Genomic DNA, 17184 nt, shown 5'->3' on the forward strand with positions numbered 1-17184 from the left:
GGGAGTGTTTGGACCTTGACCAGAGTGTGGCAAGTTTTAACTAGGGGTGTTCCAGTCTGCTTGTTGAAAGAGACCTGATGGTATTTACAGTGGAGATGAAGCTTTGCAGAGCTCATGGTTAATAGACATGGCATGGGGTTTTCTGCTGGTCTTTTGGGAAAGGGGTCCCCTGCTCTGGTTCTCAGGCACACCTGCCCTAGAAAAGTAGCACCTGCAGAATACAGGAGGGCAGGGTTTGATGTAAGTGGTCTAGCCTGCCACTGCTCACTCTGTGCTGCTTACCAAGTGTGCTTATTGTATTCTAAGGGCGGGGTGGGGGGGTTGGTGCCAGCCAGCTCCCTCATCCCTGGAGAGGGGAGTTCCTCACATCTTTCCTGAAAGCCCTCACAGAAAGGTGAACAGTGTCCCTTCGTGTGTCCCAGGTGTCCCTCAGCTCACTGCCTTCACCTTGTTTGTCTGATGCATTCACCTTCCTGGCAGCACAGTCCACCTTGGGCTCTATCCCAGGCAGGCTGGCTGAATTTTAAAACTCCAAATGTTAAGTACCTGGGATGGCAAGGACCCATGCTGGTCCTCTGGGGATGGGTCTTGCCTCACTGGGACTGGTATAGGTTTGTCCTAGAAGGGCAATTGCACCAAAGCACTTAGAAGTGGAGTTTGGAGTAAAGCATAGCAAAGAGCCAGTGTCTAGGTTAATCACCCTCAACCAGTTTCTCTGCACTTATGCTAGGAGGAGGGGGAGAAAATAGTGCCCAAGGCTCTTTTGTCCCCTGAGAGAGAATGCCACCTCTCTTAGATGTGCTTCAAGAATAGGGAAGCACCTCTTGAAATGCATCCCAGGGGATATGCAGATAGCACTGTCTGCCCTCTGGGTTATCTGCCCTCCTTTTCCACAGGAGCACTGCAGTGCCCTCAGAGCTCTACACCAGCTACACTGCAGACTTCTAAAACTCCAGTCTATCATACCCACTGTTCATAAAAACTCCCAAAAGTCAGCCCCTCTCATTTCCCAGTCAGTGGTTTTAAGGAAATGTTTTCCTTGTGCAATCCCCTGTGTGTTCCTCTGTCTCATGTTCTCTCTCTCTCTCTCTCTCTCTATCATTTCTCTCTATGACCAAGGCTCCCTCTCCTCTCGAGGACCCATGATCCATTTCTCCCCCAAGCCACAGCTCCACACCTCCTACATTCCATAATGTGGCCTCTTCTCTCCCTCAAGTTGTGCAATTTGTTCTGTCAGTCCTCAGATCGAAAAATCCTCAACAGAAGATTTAGAGAGAACATATTGCAACATCATAAAGGCCATATATGAAAGACCACAGTTAGTACCATCCTCAATGGGGAAAAACTGAGAGTTTTTATTCTATGGTTGGGAATAAGACAGGATGTTCACTCTCACCACTTTTATAATGTACTTGGAAGTACTTGGAAGTCCTAGCATCAGCAATCAGACAATAAAAGAAATAAAAGGCATCCAAATTGTCAAGGAAGAAGTGAAACTTTCACAATTTGCAGATGACTTGGCACTCTATGTAGAAAACCCAAGAGTCCACCAAAAAATTGCTAGAGCTGATACAAAAATTCAGTAGTGTCATAGGATACAAAATCAATGTACAGAAATCTGTTTCATTTCTATATACCAATAATGAAGCAACAGAAAGAGAAATCAAGGAATCAACCCCATTTACAATTGCACCAAAAACCATAAGACACCTAAGAATAAACCTAACCAAATATATACTCTGAAATGTATAAAATATTTATGAAAGACATTGAGGTGACAAAGAAATGCTCATGGACTAGAAGAAAAAATATTGTTAAAATGTCTGTGCTAACCAAAAACAATCTACACATTTAATGCAATCTTTATCATAATATCAGCAGCATTTTCACAAAGCTAGAACAAACAATCCTAAAATTTATATGGAACCACAAAAGATCTTAAATAGCCAAAGCAATCCTGAAAAAGAAAAACAGAGCTGGAGATATCACAGTTCTGGACTTTAAGTTGTATTACAAAGCTGTAGTCATTAGGACAGTATGATACTGGCACAAAAATAGACACATAGACCAATGGAACAGAATAGAAAATGGACTCACAACTATATGGTCAGCTAATCTTCAACAAAGGAGGAAAGAATGTCAAATCGAAAAAAAGTCTCTTTAACAAATGGTGGCAAGAAAACTGGACAGAGGAATGAAACTGGACCACTTTCTTACACCATACACAAACTTTAATTCAAAATGGATGAAAAACCTAAATGTGAGACAGGAAACCATCAAAATCCTGGAGAAGAACATAGAGAGTAGCTTCTTTGATGTTAGCAATGTCTTACTAGGTAGGAGTCGTGAGGCAAGGGAAACAAAAGCAAAAATGAACTATTGGGACTTCATCAAGATAAAAATCTTCTGCACAGCAAAGTAAACAATCAGCAAAACTAAAAAGCAACTTTTGGAATGGGAAAAGACATATGATAGAGGGTTAGTATCCAAAATCCATAAAGAAGTTATCAAACTTAACACCTAAAACACTCAAATAACCTAATTAAAAATGGGCAGAAGACACGAATAGACATTTTTCCAAAGAAGACATACAAATCACTAAAAGACATATGGAAAGATGCCCAGTATCACTGATCATCAGGGAAATACAAATAAAAACTACAATGATATATAACCAGAATGGCTAAAATAAACACCACAGGAAACAACAGGTGGTGAAGATAGGGTAGGAATGCAAACTGATGGCAACCCTCTGGAAAACAATATGGAGGTTCCTTAAAAAGTTAAAAATAGCACTGCCTTATGATTCAGCAACTATACTATTAGACATTTACCTAAAGGATACAAAAACACTGATTTCAAGGGGTACAAAAACCCCAATGTCTATAGCAGCACTATCAACAATAGCCAAATTATGGAAAGAATCCATATGTCCATTGACTGATGAATGGATAAAAAAAAAGTAATATGCTTATACAATGGAATACTACTCAGCTATAAAAAAGAATGAAATCTTACCATTTGCCATAATATAGGAGATAGAAACTATCATGGGAAGTGAAATAAGTCAGAGAAAGACAAATGCTATATGATTCACTCATATGTGGAATTTAAGAAACCAAACAAATGAATACAGGGGAGAAAAAAAAAGGGGCAAATCATAAGAGACTTTTAACTATAGAGACAAACTGAGCATAGCTGGAGGGGTGGGGTATGGGTTAAATGGTTGATGGGTATTAAGGGGGGCACTTGTTGTGATGAGCACTGGGTGTTGTATGTAAGTGATTAATCACTAAGTTCTACTCCTGAAACTAATCCTACATTGTATGCTAATTAGAATTTAAATAAAAACTTGAAACTACAAAAAAAAAAAAAAAAGGAACGTGAACAAACTAAAACTGCATACAACAAATTATATGAACCTCATACACGGAGTGTTAAGCAAAAGATACCAGGAACAGATCAATACATACCTTATTGTTTCATTTATAGGAAGTTCAATAACACAAAAACCTATCTTTGGTGACCAAAGGTAGACACTGTGCACCTTGAATAGGTAGGAGTTAAATGGTTTGAAATGAGTATGAGAAGAGTTTTTGGTGTGCTGGTAATAATACTATTTATTGATCAGAGTGCTTAGTACACAGGTGTGTTCACTTTAGGAAAATTCATTTGACTATATATGTACAATTTGTTTTTGGGTATTTTGACTGAATTCAAAGATTCATCACTTCTTCCTGAAAAAGAGAAAATTGACATATCAGAGAGTAATAAGAGTCATTGTGGGAGGCTCTAACAACTCCAGCCTCTCTTGAGATAATTTAGTAAGACAGAAACTTGTTAATATTTTAAAAATGTGAATAATTTGACATAATTTATCTATCTTCCTTTTGTCCTTTTTCTCCCCTCTATCTACATTATTTGGGTTTTCTAGAAAAACAAAACCAATAGGTTATTTATATACACATACATAGTATGTGCATATATGCATACATACATAAACACACATATACACAAAGATATTTATTATAAGGAATTGGCTCATGCTGTTATGGAGTCCTAGAGGCCCCACAGTCCACTGTTGACAAGCTGGAGAATCAAGAAAGCCAGTGGTCTAAGTTCCATACCAAGTCTGAAGTCTTGAGAACCAAAGAACCAATGCTGTAAGATCCAGTCTGAGGACAGAAGAAGAGTTAACAGATGAGTCAGGCAGAGAGAACATATTATTATATGTAATATAATATATAGTATATATATTTTCACTTTACCCAGTAATGACGTTTAGTCCTGGCATTTTTTGGAGACATTTTTTTATTCAGTAATTCACAATTCAGCAATATCAAATCTGTTACTTCTTTCCCCATTTTGGGTTTCTAATTTATTATATATTAAAATCATAGACATTTTGTCTTCAAAAAAATCATCTTGTTCAATTTTTATAAAATCATTACTTTTCATTATGATTCCAATATCTCTTTAAAATTTTAAGAATATTGTTAAGAAACTGATATTCTGTAACTAATAATTATCATCACTATTATTTTTAGCATTCTGGCTCATTAATATGTTTAATGATTTTTAAAAATATGTCATATTGTTTAATTTTTAATTGGTTGGAGTTTCTGGAGGTTTTCATTTGAGGATCTTTTCCTCAGTATATTTGTTTCTATCAGGCACCTATGAGCACTGTCAAATTGGTGCTACACTAAAATAAAATATTAACTAGTGTGCTTTGAACCACACAGATAGCATGAATTCATGGACCAGATTCAGGTTCATATGTGCATATGTTTAGATAGTCTTAAGGGATGCTTATTTTATTTTGCCTGTTCTGTTGTAAGTAGAATTTGAGAAAGGCATATATTCTCACTCTGTAAAGGGTGATTTTTCTCTGCAAAATGTTATTCTTTGGGGTTCCAAGTTTCATGAGAGGTAGAAGTGGAGTGTCTCTCTAATATGACCCTAAAATATTGACAATATTAAAGCTGTCTCTCTTGTACTCTAAGCCAGACCCCTTTTATTTTTTATTTTATTTTTATTTTTATTTTTGTTTAGTTTTTATTTATTTATGATAGTCACACACAGAGAGAGAGAGAGGCAGAGACAAAGGCAGAGGGAGAAGCAGGCTCCATGCACCGGGAGCCCGACATGGGATTTGATCCCGGGTCTCCAGGATCGCGCCCTGGGCCAAAGGCAGGCTCTAAACCGCTGTGCCACCCAGGGATCCCAGCCAGACCCCTTTTAAAACCCAGGCTTTATCCTACCAAATATCCCCAAGGAAAATGCCAGGGTCAGAGCTCACTTTTTTTTTTTTTTTTTGTTACACAGCTTTCTTAACATTTGTGTAATTGGTTTCCCTGCCATTCCAACCATGGAATAAAAAAATTGTAACATATTTTATGGAGAAATTATTCAGTGTGTTGGATTGAGAGGATTTCCTCAGGAAATTCAGTCAGCATTTGCTACAAATTTAAGCAAGCAATCTTTCTAAATTTTCAAAAATGTGATTATTTGACCTATATGAGTAAAATCTTTCAGTGGATCACTTTGATTTTAAGATAAATTAAGAAGTACTGAACCTAGTGTCTAAACCTATTTCTTCTGCTTAATCTCATTACATCCCAACTCATGCCCTTGATATCAGCAAGTTTGACTTATGCACTTGCATTGCTCTAAGTATGCCCTCATCTCTCGGGCCTCCATGACTGTGCTTTGATAATGCTGCATAATAAAAGACCCTCAAACGGTAGCTAAAGAAAGTTCATATTTATTTTTTTATGCATGGATATGGATATGGATATCTGCTTCAGTTTGGGCAGATTTTGAAGCTGGTTGAGATAAACTCAGCCTGACTTCAGGCTTTAGATTCAGGGCGCTCTATTTGTGTTCATTCTGGGCCTTACACTAAAGGAGAAATGGCTCCTGAAACATACCTTTTTCTTGCTGGTATTCAGAAACTCAATATAACAGAGCAGGAACACAAGAAGCCTTGGCTCAGAACTGGAATGCTGTTATTTCTCTTCTCTTGTCTTCTCTTGTCTTCTTTCCTCTCTTCTTTCTTTTCTTTTCCTTTTTTTCTTTTCTCTCTTCTCTTCTCTTCTCTTCTCTTCTCTTCTCTTCTCTTCTCTTCTCTTCTCTTCTCTTCTCTTCTCTTCTCTTCTCTTCTCTCCTCTCCTCTCCTCTCCTCTCCTCTCCTCTCCTCTCCTCTCCTCTCCTCTCCTCTCCTTTCTCTTCTCTTCTCTTCTCTTCTCTTCTCTTCTCTTCTCTTCTCTTCTCTTCTCTTCTCTTCTCTTCTCCTTTCTCTTCTCTTTCTTCTCCTCTTCTTTTCTTTTCTTTTTTCTCTTATTTCTGCCTGCAAAGAAAGACATGGTGAAGTGGGGTGGGGAAGAGTCCTGCCTATAATGAATTATGTCAGGGGAGGGGAAGTTATATTGTAAGAAAATGATACAATCTAACAAATCTCTAAAAAATGACATTATCGCCTAACAATATCCATTAAAAAAGATATAGAAATAAAAAGGACAGTTTTTACCACGAACGTTAGAACTTATGTTTATATTACTCATTATCTTATCTGCAGAGGTGGTTATGTCTAACTTAATTGATTTTATTATATAGTATATAACAGTATATTTTGAAGTTTTAGAAATTAGTTGATTTACTTCAATTTTTTTACAAAGTTTGCAATCTAAATGTGTCATATACAACATGATGATAATCAGCAATGTGTTATTTCCCATTATCCTTGCTCTAAAGTCATTTTTTCTGAAATTCCATATCATTTGTAAAATTTTCATCTCTTATTTTCTGTTTTTCTAAACCTGAAAATTAACCTACCATGAGATTTCTCCTAAATGCTGCTTCTTATTTTTTAGCTTCTGGTAAAATGTTTTATTAAATATAATTATTGGGATAGACCAAAATTAAAAAGTAATATAACACAGTATATATCAAGGTCTGGATATTTATTAAAGCAACTTCAATACTATATAAAGAGTACTTCATTGTATTTCATAGGTACCAGTATATAATTGCCTTGGCAATGTTAGACTAATATATGTCAATTTATGTCAGTTAAAAAAGTTATTTGCTATAGAGTGAATGTTTATGTCTCCTCAAAATTCGTATGTTGAAGCCCTAATGGTACTTGGTGATGGTATTTGGAGGTGGGGCCTCTGGGAAGTAATTAGGTCATGAATACAGAGACTTCCTGAATAGGATTAGTGCCTTTATAAGAAACATGACAGAGATATCTCTCTTTGCCATGTATGTCTACAATAATAAGATAGCTATCTGCAAACTAAGCTTTCACCAGAACCCAAACATGCTCATATCTTGGCTTTGGACTTTTCAGCCTCCAGAATTGTGAGACATAAATTTTTGTTGTTTAAGCCACCTGGTCTGTAGTATTTAGTTAAAGCAGCCTGAAATATGTTGTTGTTTCATTACAACAGAAAACTAAAATTTATTTTAAGACAAGCAAAGGAGTGGCCAGAATTAAATACATTAAATACATATAAGACACATGAGGATTAATTGTTCATTTTTCAGTATTTAATTAGTCAATTTAGGCAACTACTATTATAACCAATTAGTTGCTTAATTTGAACTAATTAGTTATGCAACTAAAACTGCCATTTAACTCGAATGAAATAAGTGAAACAATCTCTGTATAGATATAATCTAAGAGATATCTTGTCTTCTTACTGAGAGACTTACATGATACACTGATTTTTTTTTTTGATACACTGATTTTTTAAAGTATAAATTATCCACTTTTAAACATGAATAGCTACATCTGAGGCTCTCCTCAGGTCTATTAATTTTATCTGAGAAAACTATTTTCTTAAAAATACTACTGAATTATCATGTAAATAGTATGATGAAAAAATGTGAGCTATAATCTGCTAAAATATTTGGACATTTTTTCATCGAACCTCAGCCTGCATTAAGCTCCAGAACAAAACAAAACAAAAGAGATCCTTGTTTAATAGAAATTAATTATAAAGTCAACTTCAATGACAGTAATACAACTTCAATGACAGTAATATAATTCCTACATAAGATAGGGTCATTTTATATGCAGAATAGTATAAATATTGTGCCTGTAGCCTAGTGGCAGTTTTTTATATCTGTGATGTAGTATTTCCTCTTTCACAGAATTGAAGCTGATCTTACCCTAAAATCTTTCTTGTGTTCTTTAAATGCAGTTAAAGGGGAATATGAATAAATATTCCTGCAAAATTCTGAAAGGAAATAAAGAAAATCAGGACATTTTCCCCCAGTTTTTCTTTACAAAGATAGCAACATGCACCACAAAAAAAACATTAAATTCTCATGTCCATTTACTGAAATCATCAAAAACCTGTCAGTAGGGGTTTGGTGGTCTGATCTCAACAGATTGTGCCTCCTCAAAACTAGTAAGATAAAATAAATAATAATTACACAAGTTTTTACTATCTATCCAGAGTAATAGTTACACCCAGCATGCTATCTTTCAAATAGAGATAACCATAATGGTTATCCCTGGTTTTAGCCCTGACATCACTGCAAAATATATATATATATATATATACATACACACAGAGAGACACACACACGGACACACACACAGACACACACATATATTTAATATGTTTTTCATAAAAATTTGAATGATTATTTTCCAAAATGAAGATTTTCAAATAACCCAGTATCTAAGGAAATGTCTTCAGTAGTTACAAATTTTTCTTCTGAATTTAAGAGTTTTAACTATCCTTCTCAATTGCCTGTTGATTAAATACATACTAATTTTTAGCATTGCTGAAATGAGTTCTTAAGTAATAATAATGTTCATAGTTTTACAAAAGAATCTGTTAGCTGCCTGAATAGCTTCAAGTTTAAGCTGTAATGAGAAAACAAATTAAATATTAAGAATAAGGGATAATGAAGCTTCAGGGTTCAGAAAGTATCTAATTTTCTCTTCAAATAATATCCTATTTAATATATCTCTTAAAAAGATTTTTAAGTATGAATTTTCCTCAACATCTTGTATATTTTCTTCAGTATCTATTTACAAAATATTCACTAATCACCTAAGGAATACTAGTTACATTTCTTTTTATTTATTTATTTATTTTTTATTGGTGTTCAATTTGCCAACATATAGAATAACACCCAGTGCTCATCCCATCAAGTGCCCCCCTCAGTGCCCATCACCCAGTCACCCCCACTCCCCACCCATCTCCCTTTCTACCAACCCTTGTTCATTTCCCAGAGTTAGGAGTCTTTCATGTTCTGTCTCCCTTTCTGATATTTCCCACACATTTCTTCTCCTTTCCCCTTTATTCCCTTTCACTATTTTTTATATTCCCCAAATAAATGAGACCATATAACATTTGTCCTTCTCTGATTGACTTATTTCACTCAGCATAATACCCTCCAGGTCCATCCATGTCGAAGCAAATGGTGAGTATTTGTCATTTCTAATGACTGAGTAATATTCCATTGTATACATAGACCACATCTTCTTTATCCATTCATCTTTCGATGGACACCAAAGCTCCTTCCACAGTTTGGCTATTGTGGACATTGCTGCTATAAACATCGGGGTGCAGATGTCCCGGCGTTTCACTGCATCTGTGTCTTTGGGGTAAATCCCCAGCAGTGCAATTGCTGGGTCATAGGGCAGATCTATTTTTAACTCTTTGAGGAACCTCCACACAGTTTTCCAGAGTGGCTGCACCAGTTCACATTCCCACCAACAGTGCAGGAGGGTTCCCCTTTCTCCACATCCTCTCCAACATTTGTTGTTTCCTGCCTTGTTAATTTCCCCCATTCTCACTGATGTGAGGTGGTATCTCATTGTGGTTTTGATTTGTATTTCCCTGATGGCAAAGGATGCGGAGCATTTTCTCACGTGCATGTTGGCCATGTCTGTGTCTTCCTCTGTGAGATTTCTGCAGACCATGAGCTGAAGGCACACACTCAAACACTTAGCCATGCAGGTGTCCCCCATAAGAGACCACATCACTGCAAATGGCAAGATTTCATTCTTTTTGATGGCTCAGTAGTGTATATTACCACATCTTCTTTATCCATTCATCTGTCGATGGACATTTGGGCTCTTTCCATAGGTTGGCTATTGTGGACATAGTTGCTATAAACGTTGGGGTGCAGGTGTCCCTTTGGATCACTACATTTGTATCTTTGGGGTAAATCACCAGTAGTGTAATTGCTGGGTCATAGGGTAGCTCAATTTCTATCTTTTTGAGGAACCTCCATACTGTTTTCCAGAGTGGCTGTGCCAGTTTGCATTCCCACCAACAGTGTAAGAGGGTTCCACTTTCTCTGCATCCTCACCAACATCTTTTGTTTCCTGAGTAGTTAATTTTAGCCATTCTGAGCCGTGTGAGGTGGTATCACATTTGTGTTTTTGATTTGTATTTCCCTGATACCAAGTGATGTTGAGCATTTTTTCATGTATATGTTGGCCATTTGTATGCCTTTTTTTGGAGAAATGTCTGTTCATGTCTTCTGCTCATTTCTTGATTGGATTATGTGTTTTTTGGTTGTTGAGTTTGATAAGTTCTTTATAAATTTTGTATACTAGCCAATTATCTGATAAAACACTTGCAAATCTCTTCTCCCATTCTATTGGTTGTCTTTTGGTTTTGTCAGCTGTTTCCTTTACTGTGCAAAAACTTTTTATCTGAATGAAGTCCCGATTGCTCATTTTTGCCTTTGTTTCCCTTGCCTTTGGAGAGGTGCCTTTGGAGAGATCTAAGACCTTGCAGTCTTGGTCTTAGATGTTGCTGTCTGTGTTCTTCTCTGGGATTTTGATGGATTCCTGTCTCACATTTAGGTCTTTCATCCATTTTGGGTCTGTATTTTCCTTGTTATGTAAAGAAATGGTCCCTTTTCATTCTTCTGCATGTAGCTGTCCAATTTTCCTAACACCATTTGTTGAAGAGACTGTCTCTTTTCCATTGCGTATTCTTTCCTGCTTTGTCAAAGATTAGTTGATCATAGAATTGAAGGTCTGTTTCTGGGTTCTCTATTCTCTTCCATTGATCTACATGTCTCTTTCTGTGCCAGTACCATACTGTCTTGATAATTACATAATGCTCTGTAATAGATCTTGAAGTCTAATAGATCTTGAAGTCTGGGATTGTAATGCCACCAGCTTTGGTTTTCATTTCAAATTCCGTGGCTATTAAGATCTTTTTTGGTTCCATACAAATATTAGGATTATTTGTTCCAGCTCTGTGAAAAAAGTTGATGGCATTTTGATGGCCAATGATAGGGATGACATTGAATGTACAAATTGCTCTAGGTAGCACACACATTTTAACAATATTTGTTCTTCCAATCCATAAGTATGGAACATTTTTCCATTTATTTATATCTTCCCCAGTTTCTTTCGTGGGTGTTCTGTAGTTTTCTAAGTACATATCCTTGGCCTCTTTAGTTAGGTTTATTCCTAGGGATCTTACATTTTTTTTTTGGTGCAATTGTAAGTGGTATCAATTTCTTAATTTTTCTTTCTTCTGTCTCATTGTTAGTGTATAAAATGCAACTGACTTCTGTGCATTGATTTTATATCCTGCTACTTTATGAAATTCCTGTATGATTTCTAGCAATTTGGAGATGGCATCTTTTGGCTTTTTCACATAGAGTATCTTGTTATCTGGAAAGAGTGAGTGTTCAATTTCTTTGCTGGCTCAGATGCATTTTATTTCTTTTTGTTGTCTGATTGCTGAGGCTAGGATTTCTAGTAATATGTTGAAAAACAGTAGAGATAGTGAACATCCCTTGCCACGTTCCTGACCTTATGGGAAAAGTTCTCAGTTTTTCCCCATTGATAATGATATTCACTGTGGACTTTCTGTAAATGGCTTTTTTGATATTGAGGTATGTTCCCTGTGTCCCTATACTGTAAAGAGCTTTAATCAAGGAAGAATGCTCTACTTTGTCAAATGTTTTTTATGCATCTATTGAGAGGATCATGTGGTTCTTAACCTTTCTTTTATTAATGTAGTGTATCACATTGATTGATTTGCAGATATTGAATGACCTTGCAGGCCAGGAATAAATCCTATTTGGTTGTGGTGAATAATCCTTTTAATGTACTGTTGGATCCTTTTGGCTACTATCTTGGTGAGAATTTTGGTGTCCATGTTCATCAGGGATATTGGCCTGTAATTCTTCTTTTTGGCGGGGTCATTGTCTGGCTTTGGGATCAAGGTAATGCTGGCCTTATAGAAAGAGTTTGGAACTTTTCCTTTCATTTATATTTTGAAACAGCTTCAGAATAGGTGTTAATTCTTTTTTAAATGTTTGGTAAAATGTTTAAACATTTTTTAAATGTTTAAATGTTTTAAATGTTTCCCCTTGGAAGCCATTCAACCCTGGACTCTTGTGTTTTTTTGAGAAATTTTTGATTATTACTCCAATTTCCTTGCTTGTTATGTGTCTGTTTAGGTTTTCTATTTCTTCATGTTTCAGTTTTGGTAGTTTATATGTCTCTAAGAATGAATTTATTTCTTCCAGATTGCCTAATTTGTTGGCATATAGTTGCTCATAATATGTTCTTATAATTGTATTTCTGTGTTGTTGGTTGTGATCTCTCCTCTTTCATTCATGATTTTATTTACTTGGGTCCTTTCTTTTTGATTGATCTGGCCAGGGGGTTATCAATCTTATTAATTCTTTCAAAGAGCCAGCTGCTAGTTTTGTTCATCCATTCTACTATTCTTTTGATTCCTATTTCATTGATTTTTGCTCTAATCTTCATTAATTCTCTTCTGATTGTTTTAGGCTTTACTTGTTCTTCTTTCTCTACCTCCTTTAGGTATAAAGTTTGGTTGTGTATTTGAGACCCTTGAGAAAGATTTGTATTAGTATATACTTCCCTCTTAGGACTGCCTTTGCTGCATTCCAACAGTTTTAACAGTTGTGTTATCATTTTCATTTGTTTCCATGATTTTTTTTTAATTCTTTAATTTCCTGGTTGACCCATTCATCCTTTTGTAGGATGCTCTTTAGCCTCCATATATTTGAGATTTTTTCAAATTTCTTCTTGTGATTGAGTTCAAGTATCATAAAATTGTGGTCTGAAAATATGTGGGCAGTGATCACAATATTTTGGTACCAGATGAGACATGATTCATGACCCAATATGTGCTCTATTTTGGAGAATCTCCATGTGCATTTAAAAAGAATGTGTATTCTGTTGCTTTAGGATGGAATGCTCTGAATATATTTGTGAAGTCCATCTCATCCAGTGTGTCATTCAAAGCTTTTGTTTCCTTATTGATCTTCCTTTAGATAATTTGTCCATTGCAATGAGTGGGGTATTAAAGTCCCTTACTCTTATTGTATTATTATCAATGTGTTTCTTTAATTTTATTATTAATTGGTTAGTATAATTGGCTGTTCCCATATTAAGGGCATGAATGTTTATAATTGTTAGTTCTTGTTGTATAGAGCCTTTAATTATGATATAGTGTTTTTCCTCATCTTTTATTACACTCTGGTTTAAAATCTAATTTATCTGATATAATGCAACAAAACCAGCATGTAGTAAAAAATTATAATAAACATACAAAAAATCAGGAAAATGTGGACCATAGTCAAGAGTAGCAATGATCATTACAAACAGATATTAAGATATCCTAGATGTTGGGATTATCACACCAAATTTAAAATTATTGTAATAAAAATGAAAAAGAAACTTTGTGGGAAAGCTAGAAAGAATAAAGCTATGGGAATTTTAGCAGAGATATGGAAACTACATTAAAGAACAAATAGAAACTTTTAAATTACACATACACACACATACACACATGTACACAAATACATCAGAAAATAGGAATTCAATAAGGTGCTTAACTTAAGACTCTATACAATAGGGTAAAGGATTATTGAAGAGAAAATATACAAACTGAAATAAAAATATAAAAGGGGAAGAAGAAATAGGGCATCATCCAGGATATGAGAGAAAATATCAAGTGGTCTACTATATATGTATTTGGAGTTGCAAAAGGACAGAAGTAAGACAAGGAGAAAAAATAAATATTTAGAGAGAATGACTAAAAGAGCCTTTGATAAACTGATTTTAAAAAATCAACCCAGACCCCAAAGAAGTTCAGTGAATTCCCCCAAAAAGTGTAAACAGATAAATATAAAATATATAGGCTCACTCTTACATGCAAACACACACACACACACACACACACACAGCTAAATTGCTTACATTTCAAGATAAAATCAAAAGAAAAAAAACCTTCTTATATATAGGAGAAAAATGACACAATAAAGACTGACTCATGCCAGAAATAATGAATAATATTTGAATGTTTTAAGTACCAAAAAAGAAAATATAACTCTAAAAATAGAATTCTAACTGTAGTGAAATAATCTTCACAAAATCGTCCTCTGACTGATGAAAGCTATGTGATTTTCTCCTTAATAGATCTTTACTATGAGGAATGTGGAAAGAAGTACTTCCTGCTGAAGTAAAATTATGAAATACTGGATATGTAAGAAAGAATGAAGAGCACAGGAAATGGAAAATAACTGGTATTATGCAAACATAGTTGCTTTTCATAGTTTCTTTAAAAGATTAATAAGTGATTAAAAAATCGTGTTAACATTATAATATAGCATTTATGGCATACATAAAAACAACTAAGAAAATAACATAAGCATAAAAGTTTGAATAAGTTTTTTACACCATGGATGTAGTAGCATGTTGTTTGAAGCAACAGTGTTGTAACATAAAAAATGCATATACTCACATGGGGTTAGTATCCAACATATATAAAGAACTTATACAATACAACACACACTCACACAAAACCAAAAAGTAAAAAAAAAAAAAAAAAAATGGGTAGAAGACATGAACAGACATCTTCTTCTCCAAAGAAGATATACAGATGGCCCACAGACAAATGAAAAGATGCTCAACCTCACCACTAATTACAGGGAAATGCAAATCAAAACCACAGTCAGTTATTACCTCACTACCTGTCAAATGGCTAAAATCAAAAATACAAGAAACAGCAAGTATAGGTAAGGATGTGTAGAAAAAAGAACCCTCTTGCACTGTTGGTGAGAATGCAAACTGGTTCAACCACTGTGGAAGACAATATGGAGGTCCCTAAACAGTTAAAAATAGAAAATCCTATGATCCAGTAATGGTATTACTGGGTATTTAATTAAAGAATACAAAAACACTAATTGGGAGGGATATGTGCACCCCTATATTTATTGCAGCATTATTTAAAATAGCCAAATTATGAAAGCAAACCAAGTATTCATTGATAGATAAAAGGAGAGAGTAGAAGTGGTGTGTGTGTGTGTGTGTGTGTGTGTGTACATATACAATGGAATATATATATATATGCAAGGGAATATTATTAGTCATAAAAAGAATTAAATCTTGCAATTACTAATGACATTGATAGAGCTGGAGAGTATAATGGTAAGTGAAATAAGTCAGAGAGAAAAATACCATATTTCACTCATATGTGAAATTTAAGAAATAAAATGAATGAGCAAAGTTTAAAAAAGTAAAATCAAGAAACAGAACCTTAACTATAGAGAACAAAGTGACAGTTACAAAAGGGGGGAAATGGGTGAGAGGATGTGTTAAATAGGTGATGGGGATTAAACAGATACTTCCCATGATGAGCACTGAGTTAATGTATAGAATTGTTGATCACTATGTTATACCTCTAAAAGTAATAAAACCCTGTTTGTTAATTATACTGGAATTAAAACAAAAATATATTAAAAATACATATGGAAATCACTAAAAACAGCCAAAAAAAAAGACAGCTAAAATATCAAGATAGGAGATGAAATAGAATACTTCACTCATGAGAAGGTAGAAAAGAAAGAACAAAGAACAAATTGCTAAATATCAAACAAATGTAAAAATGGGAAATTCATGTTATGGGCTGTTGGTGTTCCCACAAAGTTCATGTGCTAAAATCCTAACCACCAGCAAATATTAGGAGATTGGGCCTTTGGGAGGGCATGTCATGAGGGTGGAGCCTTCACAAATGGAATTGGTGCTCTTAGAAAAGCGCTCCCACAGAGTTCCATAACCCCTTCCAACATGAGAGGACACAGTGACAGTCCACACTCTGGCAGCCTGTAAAAGTGCCCTCATTTGACCATGGTGTCATGTGATCTTGGATTTATAATTTCCAGAATTGTGAGAAATATATTTCTGTTATTCACAAGTAATCTCATCTGTGGTGTTTTGCTATAGGAGCCTGAATAGACTAAGGTAGGCCAGCATAATTCATATCTCAAAACATGAAAAGTAATACAAGAAAAACATTAGAAAACACTATTCCACTTGGATATAGATACAAAATTTCTTAAAATACTAGCAAATAAAAATCAACAATAATAAAATAAATAAGCAGTGTTATCCCAGAAATTTAAGTTTGGTTTAGTTATAGAAAATTAAATGTAATAGATCAAATTAGAATAAATGAGAAATTATGTAATTATCTCAATAACTGCCTCCAAAAACCTTGAAAAATTCACCTTTTATGTACTGTTATGTAAAAAATAATACAATAACAAAACTGTCAGCAAGCCTGACAGTCTGATAATGGATATTTATAAAAAATCTACACTTAACAACACTATAAAGTTGGGACATAAACACTTTCCTCCTAAGTTCAAGGAGATGGCTAGGATACTTTCTCTTGCCATCTCTATTAAACATTTTCTATAGATTTTAGCCCATATACTAAGGAAAGATAAAGAAAATTGTAAATATTAGAAAACATGAGGCAAATCTTTTCATTCACAGAAGACATTATTGTCAATGTTTAAGATAAAAATTTTCTTTATACAAACTACTAAAATGTATAAGGGAGTTTAATAAGGTCAGAAGACAGTACACAGCAATCCATTTTGTTTCTATATTATTGGAATGAAATTTTTAATGTAAAATATGTTAGCATAAAAATCAAATGTCTAGGAATAAATCTTTTTAATGTGAAATGACTTTAACTTAGAACCTACAAATCTTTACTGAGAGAAATTAATAAAGACCTAAATTAATGAATCAAGTATCAAATGTATCAAGTTTAGGAATTGGAAGAATTGATATTGTTAAGGTGACTTTTCTCCCAAATTGATATGTAGTTCTGGTCACTTGTTTTGAAGAAACAGACA

This window comes from Canis aureus, chromosome 18, assembly GCF_053574225.1.
Source record: "Canis aureus isolate CA01 chromosome 18, VMU_Caureus_v.1.0, whole genome shotgun sequence".
In the NCBI taxonomy this organism is placed as follows: domain Eukaryota; kingdom Metazoa; phylum Chordata; class Mammalia; order Carnivora; family Canidae; genus Canis; species Canis aureus.